Source organism: Lontra canadensis, unplaced genomic scaffold (genome assembly GCF_010015895.1).
Source record: "Lontra canadensis isolate GAN:19392208 unplaced genomic scaffold, GSC_riverotter_1.0 scaffold61, whole genome shotgun sequence".
Taxonomy (NCBI): domain Eukaryota; kingdom Metazoa; phylum Chordata; class Mammalia; order Carnivora; family Mustelidae; genus Lontra; species Lontra canadensis.
This window is the reverse complement of record NW_022631055.1, coordinates 2213639-2225129: the sequence shown is the minus strand read 5'-3', so window position 1 is coordinate 2225129 and position 11491 is coordinate 2213639.

Genomic DNA, 11491 nt, shown 5'->3' with positions numbered 1-11491 from the left:
GAGTGGAAATGCGTGGTTTAGAAGAAAGGAGCATATAAATCAGTAAAAGTGCAGGGTAAAAAAATAAAGCCAGAATAATTGAAGCAGAAGGAAAAATCAGTTATGACAGAAGAAAACGTTCTTGAGTTAAAGGATATAGCTACAAAGTATACAGTATAGAGTTATATATTTAGGAAGGAGTTAAGTTTTAAGCAAAAATTACTGTAGAGAGGCCCGTACATAAGTCTGGCTAAAAAATATTTATTAAGACAAACAAGGCCCTTTGGCATTCACCTCGCAGAGAACCTAATGGCTGCCCAGCAACTGTTCTGTTTCTCTCATCCCCACCCTCCTAAACAATGATTTCATTCCGCCGTGGCTTTGCTTCCTGTTTCCATCAGAAGAGAGACTTACTTTTTTTTTTTTTTTTTAAAGATTTTATTTATTTGACAGAGAGAGAAACAGTGAGAGGAGGAACACAGGCAGGGAGAGTGGGAGAGGGAGAAGCAGGCTTCCCGCTGAGCAGGGAGCCTGATGGGGGGCTCAATCCCAGGACCCCTGGATCATCACCTAAACCGAGAGGCAGATGCTTAACTTAGCCACCCAGGTGCTCCAGAAGAGAGAATTTCCACAAGCTCCCACTGTTCCACTCACCCACCTCCCCACCCTGGTAACCAAGTACTTCCTTGAATTTCCTGCTGATGACTATCGAGGAACCATATGGGGTTACCCCAGGGAAGGCAATGCTGGGATCCCATTCCCTCAAGGACGCTGCTCCTGCATCTCACTCCTCCCCAGCCGTTTGTGTCTTGTACTGAATGAGTCTTTGCCATCAATCTACAAACTTGCTATTATTTCTCCTTCTCTTGACCCCTCCCTCTACCACCATATAGCTCTTACTTTTACAGACCAACCCCTCAAAGAGCAGTCTATACTGGCTGTAATCCAGTTTCCATTATGCTCTTGCTTCCCCCTCTCTTCTACCGACACCCCTCTTAACCTGAATAATTTTGTCTCATTGTTGCTAACTCCACTGCTACATTCTCTAGTTTTCTCTTACTTAAACCCATCAGCACTTTTTCCATTTGGCTTCCTGGACATCACACTTTTTTTATTTCCCTCTGACCTCATTATTTACACCTTTTCAGTCTTCTTGGTTATTTCTCCTATTCTAACTTTGTGCCATTGGAGGATCTGAGAGTTTAGGTCCTAGACATCTTCTCTTCTTAATCTGTACTCATCCCTTTGGCAATATTATCCAATCTCATAACTTTAAAGATTCTATTTATTTGACACAGAGAGAAATAGCAAAAGCAGGGGGAATGGCAAAGGGAGAAGCAGGCTCCACGCTGAGCAGGGAGCCCAATGTGGGGGCTCTATCCCAGAGCTCTGGGATCATGACCTGAGGTGAAAGCAGACCCTTAGCTGTTGAGCCACCCAGGTACCCCTCCAATCACCTAACTTGAAATACCATGTGCATGTTGATAATTGCAAAATTTACATTTCCTACTCAGGCTTATTCTCTTGACTTCAGGTTCATATAACCAGCAGCCTACTCAACATTGCCAACTGGACTTCTGTTAGACATCTCAAATATTCATGTCTCACACTGAGTTCCAAATTTACTCCAACAGACTCCCCACCTCACTGATAGTCCCTCCCACAGACTTCTCCATCTCTGTTGATGGTGACACACCACAGTTTGCAATGCTCAAGGGCAAAAACTCCGAGGGGGTAGAGGGGGTGGAATGGGGTAGATAGTCATCTTTGCCTTTTCTCTTTCATTCATTCCCCTGTTATCTCTCTCTCCAAATATACTTAATTTGCTTAAAAATAATCCAGTAGGAGGAAGGGAGGGGCAGACAGTGGCTGAGGTATAGATAAAACAAGATTAAACACGAGCTGACATCTACTAGAAAGTGGGCACATAGGAGAGCATTAGACCATTCCCTATCTTCTCCTTTGTATTTTCCAGATAAAAAATAGATGCTCAAATCCAACCACTTCTCATCAACTCCAGGGCAACACACCTGACCCCAGTGCCCATCAATGCTCTCATAGTTTCCTATTTGAACTCCCTGCTTCTGCCTTTGTCCTTCTTCAGCCTATGCTCAACATAAGCCAAGTGATACTGTTCAAACAGAAATAAGATTGTGTCACTCTTTGGCTTACAATCTTCCAATTGCCATCTAAGTAAAAGCCACAATGGTTACAATGCATTACAATCAGACAATCTGGCCTCCCCTATGTCTTTGACCTCATCTCCTACCGCTCTTCCCTTGCTCACTTGCTCCAGCCTCATGGACCTTCTTGGTGTTCCTTGCCAGTTCCAGGGATCCTCTGCACGTCTTCCACTTAGTGATTTTTCTGACTTAAATGCTCTTCTCGCAGACATCCACAGATACCACTCCAGGTCTCTGGTAAATGTCACTTTATCAACCAGCCTTTCTCTGCTCACCTATTTAAATTGTCACTCATTCCCCTAGATACTTCTCTCTTTCTCCATGGTGCCTATCACTATCTAATAGTCTACATGTTATTTATTGTCTTCATCCTAATGTAAGCTACTTTAGGGCAGGAATGTATGTAAATTTGTACCCTGCTGTATTTGTCGCACCTAGGATAGTGCATGGACATCGTAGGTACTCAAGAGTTTGTTGAATTAAATATAGAAAAAGAAATAGTCCCCCAAAGACTTAAACTAAGATGACAAAAGACTCAGTCTTCATGAAAGTCTATGAAAGAGGTTTTCAATTCCCTATGCACAACTTCTCCCATAGTCAACCATATGTTATGAAACACATAAGGTGACAACTTCCACTATCATTTGTGATATAGCGACAAGCCCTAAACTTAACCTCCCATGGTAAATACTAGAACACGCGCAAAATATACAGAACAACTGTTTCCAGACATCGGGCCACAGGCCACGCAGGACTGAGATCCCATGAAAGGGGAACAAATGTGGTGAGCCCTTCAGTTGCCATTATTTTCTGCCTAGAGGCAATTTCCAGACTGTAGGAGCAGGAAGAGGGAATCCATACAGTGTATGGAGGCCTTGCTGAAGAGAAGAGACAGAATGGGGTTTAGGGAGGCACTGCTACCTGTGGCTAGTGGCTGCCATATTAGATGGACAGCTCTAGACCGATGAGGGAAACATGGAAACAAATCCACTGACAGTGAACACTGGTTTCTCTAGCAGGTCAAACTGTGCTTTATTTATACCTATGTTTACCAAATTTTTCTATAGTAAGTATGTGTTCTTTTATAATATGAAAAGAAAAAAAAAAAAAACTCTTGAAAACATGTGTACATCAAATTCCTAATACCTAATTTAGAATTTCAAGTGGGGATTTCACCAGAAAGTTTTTAGAATTAAACTCTAATATAGAGAAACTGAATTAGCACTTGATCCTTAAAAGCAGGGTTCATCTCTGGGTAGGAATTTCTATGCCAACGAAGAGTTGAGCAAAATGGAACTCTCATTTGGTTTCATGTGCAAGTGAAATGAGTAGTTTCTTTACAACAATAGTTCCTCTGTACGGTGATGGATCTAGATCGGATTATTTGTAAGAAGTACAAGAAAGCCATTCTATCTTAGAGACGTAATGGATTATTCTGACAATATAAAAATCAGTGAAATTTTGAAATTTTCATTCATTTTTCTAACTAGATCACAGTTATAAGGGGAAGAGCCTTGTGTTTACAGTTGCATAGAATTTAACAAATACTTTAATAAAGTAGAACAATAAAATCGGTTTAATGGACTTAAATTGAAATGAATAAAAGACTTTGTATTAGATTTTTTTTAGAAAATGGAGGGGATATACTGTCAATTCTTTCAATCTGTCTACGACCTCCTCACATTTCCTCCTTCACACCAATTTGCTTCAATTTAGCAACAATAAGACCTCTTAATGGGCCCCATTAGTGCCTAAAATATGCGGCCTGAATAATACATTTGAGACATCAGCATTCTGGTATTTAGGCCTTAGCTTAACTCTGATTTTAAAAAGAATGCCAGTGTTCCATTTGTTTTATTGTTTTACCCATTGTTTGAAAACAGAGTGGAAAAAAACCACATTAGCTCTTCTCAGCAATTGTCAGCAATTGGGGGTAACTCTAACTGTGTAGAGCTGTCAATCCTCGGCACATCACAGGGCTTGAATTCAGCGGTGCGAGGGCAGTACGTGGGCGGAGCTGCCAGCCACGAGTTCAAACTCTTCACTGATACAAGTTTAAATTCTACCAAGCACATCCTTTAGGGCTCAAAGCTTTGCTACATTTAAGAAATTAACCACATCCAAGGACAGAACTTGGGTGTATTAAATGGTACTCATAGGACTAAAACTGACAAAATCACTTTGAGATAGGACTGGTCATTTTAATGCAAATCATGTTTTTCAAAACCATAGTGTTCATGGTTTTTTAAGTGCTGGCTCTCCCTGAGTAGCGCACAATCTTACTGGGAAGTTTGACCTTCACAAACACACATCTAGAGTAAAATTCCAAGGTCATGAACGAATGCCATTATGTTAGTATAATCTGTGTGGTGCAAATCCTAAAAAATTAAGGTCCAATATATGTGCTGCCTTGACACTGGATGACCCAACTGCATATCTTTCTCCACTCCCAGGGAAAAGATTCGCTGGCCTAACAATCTCCCTTCCAAGGGACCAGATGCACTTCCTGCTTATCTGAGTAACAAGTTTTAGTTCCCTGCCAGTCTGCCAAAGTAGTCAAACAAGCCAATCACATTTCCCGGGGGAAACCAGGGGTGACCTTATCCTCCTGACACTACAAAGCCTGCCTCCCACAGCTATGGGGTGTTCATTACATTCTTGATGCAACCCCCATGTGGCCCTGCTGGGCATGGTGTCCATCTCTGTGGCTCTGAGTATATGTGACTAGTAAACTGTTGATGGTGTCATCTGTCCAGTGTCAGGTGTCATGTGTTCAGTCATCCCTGTAACTGTAGGCTGGACTCTCACCCTCATCAACAGGGTGAATAGGAGAATATTAAAATAGACTAACTCTCTTAATATTGCAAAACATCTAGCTTTAGAAGAAGATCCTTACAGTGGTTGTCTAAAAAGTTTTTGTGAACTAGGTTGGACTGGATGGAGAAGAGCATTAAGGGTTTGGTTTTGTTCATGGCTTTGGTTAAAGCCATGGTATTCTCTCCCAAATTTTCCCAAAGAATTTGGGATTCTCTGCCAAAGAAGTACATTGACAAGAGATGACAGCCCAACAGCAAACAAAGTCATGATTTCATTAACTGGACAAGGACCTAGTTCAACAATGGAGTAAAAGTAGACTATGACTAAAAGCTAGATTACAGAAGCTAATTTGGAGTAGGAGGCCAAAGCAAGCCCTCTTACTCCTCACGTGCTCTCCCTTGAGTTCTAGACCCTCTCTAAATAGTTGCATGATTCTGATGACTGCTTCATCAGCTCCATCCAGCTGCAGGTAGAATGGAGTGTTAAAATGGCCAGGCCAGCTGAGAAAGACCCTTTCTGGTTTGTCCAGTTCCTGGAGACAGGAAGTGCACCAACCCTGAGCAATGACCTTTAATGCAGTGATCCCCCCTGCTGGTAAAATGGCCCCAGTCAGCATCCATTCCTGAAAGTCTGTGCAGCAAGTTTGTTCTCTGGTGGAATGAAAGTGGGTGCAGAGAGGGATACTGGAAGTACAGCAACTGTTTCCTTTTAAACCATGAGCAAAAGTCAAAGTCCCCTTTTCCAAACAGGAGGGAACAGAGTCTAGGTAAGGTAACTAGATATGTAAACAGAGTAATGTAGAAATGAGGATGGTTTATGGTAAAATACTGTTTGGACTAGAGGATCCAAACTGTGGAGCTGTGAGATCAGTAGGGCCAGTGTGAAGAGCCATGTTTCATAAGAGTGCCAAGTCCAAAGCCAAAAGAGGGCTGAAAAATATGTCCCCAAAATATGCAGTCTGATTTTTAAAAACGTAGCTTTTCTTGCATAAATACCAAGGTTTCAGGACACTCCAGGAGTCCAAGCTCTGGTACCCATAACTCTCAGTGAAAAATTCCAGAAGCAGGGATAAACCGGTGGGCTGGCAAACCAATAATGAGGACTATGTAAGACTTACTACTGGGTACTTTTGTCATTTATTCAGGAAATATCTAACAAGAATCTGCCAGATCCCAAGCACTGTGCCTGAGGCTGGGTGCGAAGAGAGGAGTATGAGACAATCTCAACTCTTAAGACATTTATTTTTTAATGGTAATGCTGACAGGTAAGTGGCTGAGCACCTACCATGTGTCACGTAGTACACACGGACCATCTTATGACAGCCTCATAAGAACACCAGGAGTAAGACAGGGACAATCATTATTACCACTTTTTGATGAGGAAATGAAGGTTCAGAAAGGTAAAACTTGCTCAAAGTCATGTCATCAAGGAGTGGTTCCAACTTTAGGGCACGGTTTCTGCCTATTCTGCTATATTCCTGCAAAACTGAATGAGAAGCAAAAAGGATATTAAAAACAAGTAGAATTTCAGTTCTATCCATATTCAGTTCAGAATAAAAGATCCTAATGGATGGGGTGCCTGAGTGGCTCAGAAGGTTAAATGTCTGACTCTGACTCTGGTTTTCAGTTCAGGTCATGATCTCAGGGTTGTGAGACAGAGTCTGCGTGGGGCTGGGCTTGGAGCCTGCTTCAGAGTCTCTCTTTCCCTCTTCCTCTGCCCTTCTCCCTGCCCCCACCCCCTTCCTCTCTAAACAACGACAACAACAGCAGCAACAAAACCCATAATGGATCTGTTAAGAAGTATAAAATTTTTTTTTTAGATAAGGTAAAAAATTTAAAGAGTAGTAATTCTAAGGAAAAAAACCCAACTCTTACAAATACGAATAGGAAAGGATAGAAAGAAAATACTGACTTTGGGATAGAAATTCATGAAGCATAGCCAAGATGAAATTATATGGCTTCTATAGATTTTATTTTATGTAACCTCAAACATTCATTAAGGAAATAACATAATTAAAGTCACTGTATTTTCCCATTAGTGAGGTTTTTTGTTCTCATCCAAGCTAATCAAACTATATTCCACTCAAAGCAAAAGCCTAAGAAGTTAATTACTTGGTCCCATCTTCTACTCTATTCAGGCCCATCTACAGACAGAGAGTTTGGAGCAGATTATCTTATAGGTGGGCTTCTCAGTCTAACAGTCTTAACACAGATGAAATATAGCTTAAAATGAGGATTCACAGCAGGCTCAACAAGGGAGCAGAAGCTAAAAATAAACAAAAAGCAAAAGGAAATACAAATTTTGCAGAAGAGTTTATGGCCAAAGTAGACACTGACACAAACTGTACTTCACCTGTGGGCAGTTGCTTTTTCCCTTGCAACTCACCCCAAAAGGGAGGGAGGACCCTAGAATGGCCCAACCAACGCATGTAATAAAGGGTGCTTTAACAAAGATCTTGGGTGTGCAACAGTTCCCTTAGAATCGCTGCAGCCAATAGGGTAGGTGTTGGTTCCCAATGTATGGACAAAAGCACAGAAGCTCTGAGAGGTCAGACTTGCCCTCTGGGTTTCTGTCAGGGCGCTCAGGCCTCTGTTCATGGTGGCCGCTCCTTACAGCCTGCATAGCTCCCACACAGTCCCCATGATACTGACTAGCATTGAGAAAGGACGGACTATGGCATTCCCCACTCCATTCTCTACATGGCAAAACACTGCAAAAACGGAAGCTTTCTTTCTAATGCTGTCTCCCTTCTCTTACAATATGGGAAAATCCTTTTAGATTTCTTTTTCTGGGGCGCCTAGGTGGCTCAGTGGGTTAAGCTTCTGCCTCAAGATCCCAGGGTCCTGGGATCAAGGCCCGCATCCGGCTCTCTGCTCAACGAGGAGTCTGCTTCCCCCTCTCTCTCTGCCTGCCTCCCTCTCTGCCTACTTGTGATCTCTCTCTCTCTGTGTCAAATAAATAAATAAAATCTTTAAAAAAAAAAAAAAAAGATTTCTTTTTCTGAATCTTACAACCCATTATTAATGCCTTAAAGCAATGTTGGCAGAGAAAGCAAAAATAAATAAATAAATAAATAAATAAATAAATAAAGACATTTAAATCAAGAAGTTTGCTCCCAGCTTACCCTAATGATTAAAAAAAAAAAAAAAAAAAAAAAAAAAAAAAAAGCATGGCTAAGTTTCCAAACTCTTGAAAAGCTTATAAACACCAAAATATTTAACTGTAACTTGGAGCATATAATACCATCATATAATTACATAAGGGAAATGGGGATAGGTTAGAATGATAAAGGAAATGACTTGTGAAATGTTGATTTGCTGTGTCAGACTGAAAAGATGGGCCTAGGAGGTAGTTGAAGTAAACTTCCCCTTATTAAAAGTGTTGTACTTTTCTATTTAAAAATCTTACCTGTGATTTTTTTTTTTTTTAAGTTATATTCTAACTTCTAGGTCAAAACCCTCATTTTTAAGTGGGAGCTTCTCTCCTAACTCTTCACATGTACTAAAGAAGAAAAGCATTTTTAAATTTATCATAGGTCTACCCATCCATATAAAAATAATGATCATCAGGGGGCACCTGGGTGGCTCTGGTTGGGATCCCAGGGTCCTGGGATAGAGCCCCTCATCAGGCTCCCTGCTCAGCAGGAAGACTGCTTCTCCCTCTCCCAGTCCCCCTGCTTGTGTTCCCTCTCTTGCTGTGTCTCTCTCCATCAAATAAATAAAAATCTTAAAAAGAAGGAAAAAAATAATTATCATCACTCAGCAGCTCATCCCTAAAGGCTGACAGTGTGGTACCAGGAGCTGCGGCGACCAGCGATTATGAGCTTATTTTTGGATTGCTACTGTTTCTGTTTTACCAACAGCGGCCCTCGACATCAGCTGGAGCATCAGAGCATCGTTGGTGACGATGCACTGTGTATGGTGACAGTTTACAAGTAGACGGTGCAAACATTCACTTTTTACACCCCTGCCCCCATCTCTGATGGTTGTTATATTCTCCTCCCCTATTGGAGCCTTCCTGTTTTGAAGGCCTTTACTCCTGAAACATCTGCTGGGTTTAGTCTTTCTAGTTATTTTTACCCATTCTCACACCATAGTGACACTAGGAAGACCCTATTTTGAATTTTATGTTCCATTTTTATTGGCATGATTTAAACAAGAGGTAGAGAAACATTAGGCAGAGGCGGTGAGTGTAAAAAAGACTGATCTAAAAACAAATCCTCGCTGTTTCGCTTTCCAGCGGGTGAGCTTCCACCAAGGAGTAAGGCTAGGGCAGGGCTGCGGGAAACGATACTTTTTGGGTGCCCACTTTATGCAAGGTGCTTTACACTTGCCTTATTACCCTACAAGGTAAGTTCTTTCATCCCTATTCTTTTGGGATCTTATTCATTTATTTTTTAGTATATGTGCTACTGACGTGAGTACCATTCATTTATTTTTTAAAGATTAATAAGAGACATAGTCCAAATCTAAAGCTCAAAGAATTTAAATAACTTACGCAGAGTCAGAAAGCTTTAAAAATGCAGCTAGGGCTTAAGCTCAGCTCTGACCCTGAATTTCAGTAAACATGAGTTCTCCTCTCCTAGGGCAAGTACAGAGAATAGTTGTATCATCAAAGGGATCAAAGGTAGATTTTATTTCGCAGGAATTCAAAAACTTAAGTTGCTTAGTTTAGAAGGTAGTTTTAATTACCATTTTTAAAATGTGGAGATTCTCTAAGGAAGTTGTTAAACAATTACTACCTATGTCCATTAAAAACACTGAAAAGCTCAAAGTAGTATATTTTGTGTTTTCTAGGTATTTTTTCTGAGTTAATTTCATTGATAATTTCATTGATAAGACCTGTTGTTTGCAAGGTACGTTCCTGGGTGCTGAGAACCTTAAATGAATCAACCATAAATCTTACGGTCCAGTGAGGAGAGGCCAGAACTTACAAGGTGTGGAATATATGTTGGATTGCTCAATAATCAGATACTAAGATGTGATCCCCTTCCTTGCAAGTCATTACTACATCTCTGGAATGCTTCATAGCAAACAAGGAAAACAGCCCCAAAAATATGCTAGAAGACAGAAAACCATCAAAATTAGCTTAGACTAGGGATTCCTAACTTTTTGAGAATGGTAACCACCTCAACCATGTTTCATTTTGCATTCCTTTCTGAAGAAGCAATATGTCCATAGCTGTTCATTCAATAAATCTTTACTACATGACCACTCAATTGAGGACATCATGATAGTACCAACACGGCCCTTTACTAACAGCTGCCTAGGACCACCTTCATTCATCCTTCGCTTATACAGCTTCTATGTAAGGTACCATAGGTGGATTATTTGAAAATAAACCTTTAGTCATGAATTACAGTGGTGACTAGAATGCTCCGAACTCATAAAATACAGGTTTCTTCCTTCAATGGGGTAAATTGCCAAACTCATGATTTCTGACCATGATTTCAGAGTAACCAGGCTGCCTGTAATTGCTTTAGTTATTTCAAGAGAGCTCATAAAACTTAAGACTTTTATGTATACATTATATGAATATAAACACATTCACGCATATATCTGTTTAGAATGATCTACATGATTTATACTAGAGACTTTTACCTTTTAATTGATGTAACACCTCCTGCTTGTTTTATCATCTATCTCTCTTTAAAGTACAATGTAAATCACTTAGTTTTAAACTTAGACCAGAGGAAAACTCAGGGCCTCTTTCCTATCTGTAATTCATTTGAACCTATTAATTTTCAAAGGTAAACCTAACACTAACATTTCTCATTTTCATTGCCCTCAAATTAATGTATATTTTGGGTTGAAAGCATTCTTAGTCTAAGGGGCACTTGGGTGGCTCAGTCTGTTAAGCAGCTGACTCTTGATTTTGGCTCAGGTCATGATCTCAGGGTTGCCTGATCGAGCCCCACATTGGGACTCCCTCTCCCTCTGCTCCTCTCACTCTTAAATAAATAAATAAAATCTTTAAAAAAGTATTAGTCTAAGGTAATAAAATAAAGATAAAAACAGATAATATAATAGATGTACTTGATGAACTGTCTACTAATTATAAAATCAGGTAGAAAACTAACAGCCAAGTTTTAATGAGTGATTACTATGTGTCAGGATAAATTCGGTTTTCTCATTTAACCTATACAATACATATAAATGAGGCAAATGAACTATCTTTAAAAACAAAAGTAGAGATAGATTTGGCTTGATGCCATACTCTTGAGCTCCTCACCGGTATCACATGACTGAAGAAAGAATTGAGAGGAAGCCAGACTCTCCTTTCCTCTCAAGTTATACAACTGTACCTTCATTATTTTTGGCATTTTCCTATGGTTTGAAAAAAAGTGTTGACAATTTTCTGCATCTATAACATTTCGGATGAGCAATTTCTATCCTATTGTGTTTCCTCACATATGGTGTTCTCACTCAAATAGCACTGGTATTTTTAACTTGCACAATATTAGTAAGCCACTTTGAATTATTCTCCGCTGACAAGAATCCAAATTACCTAAC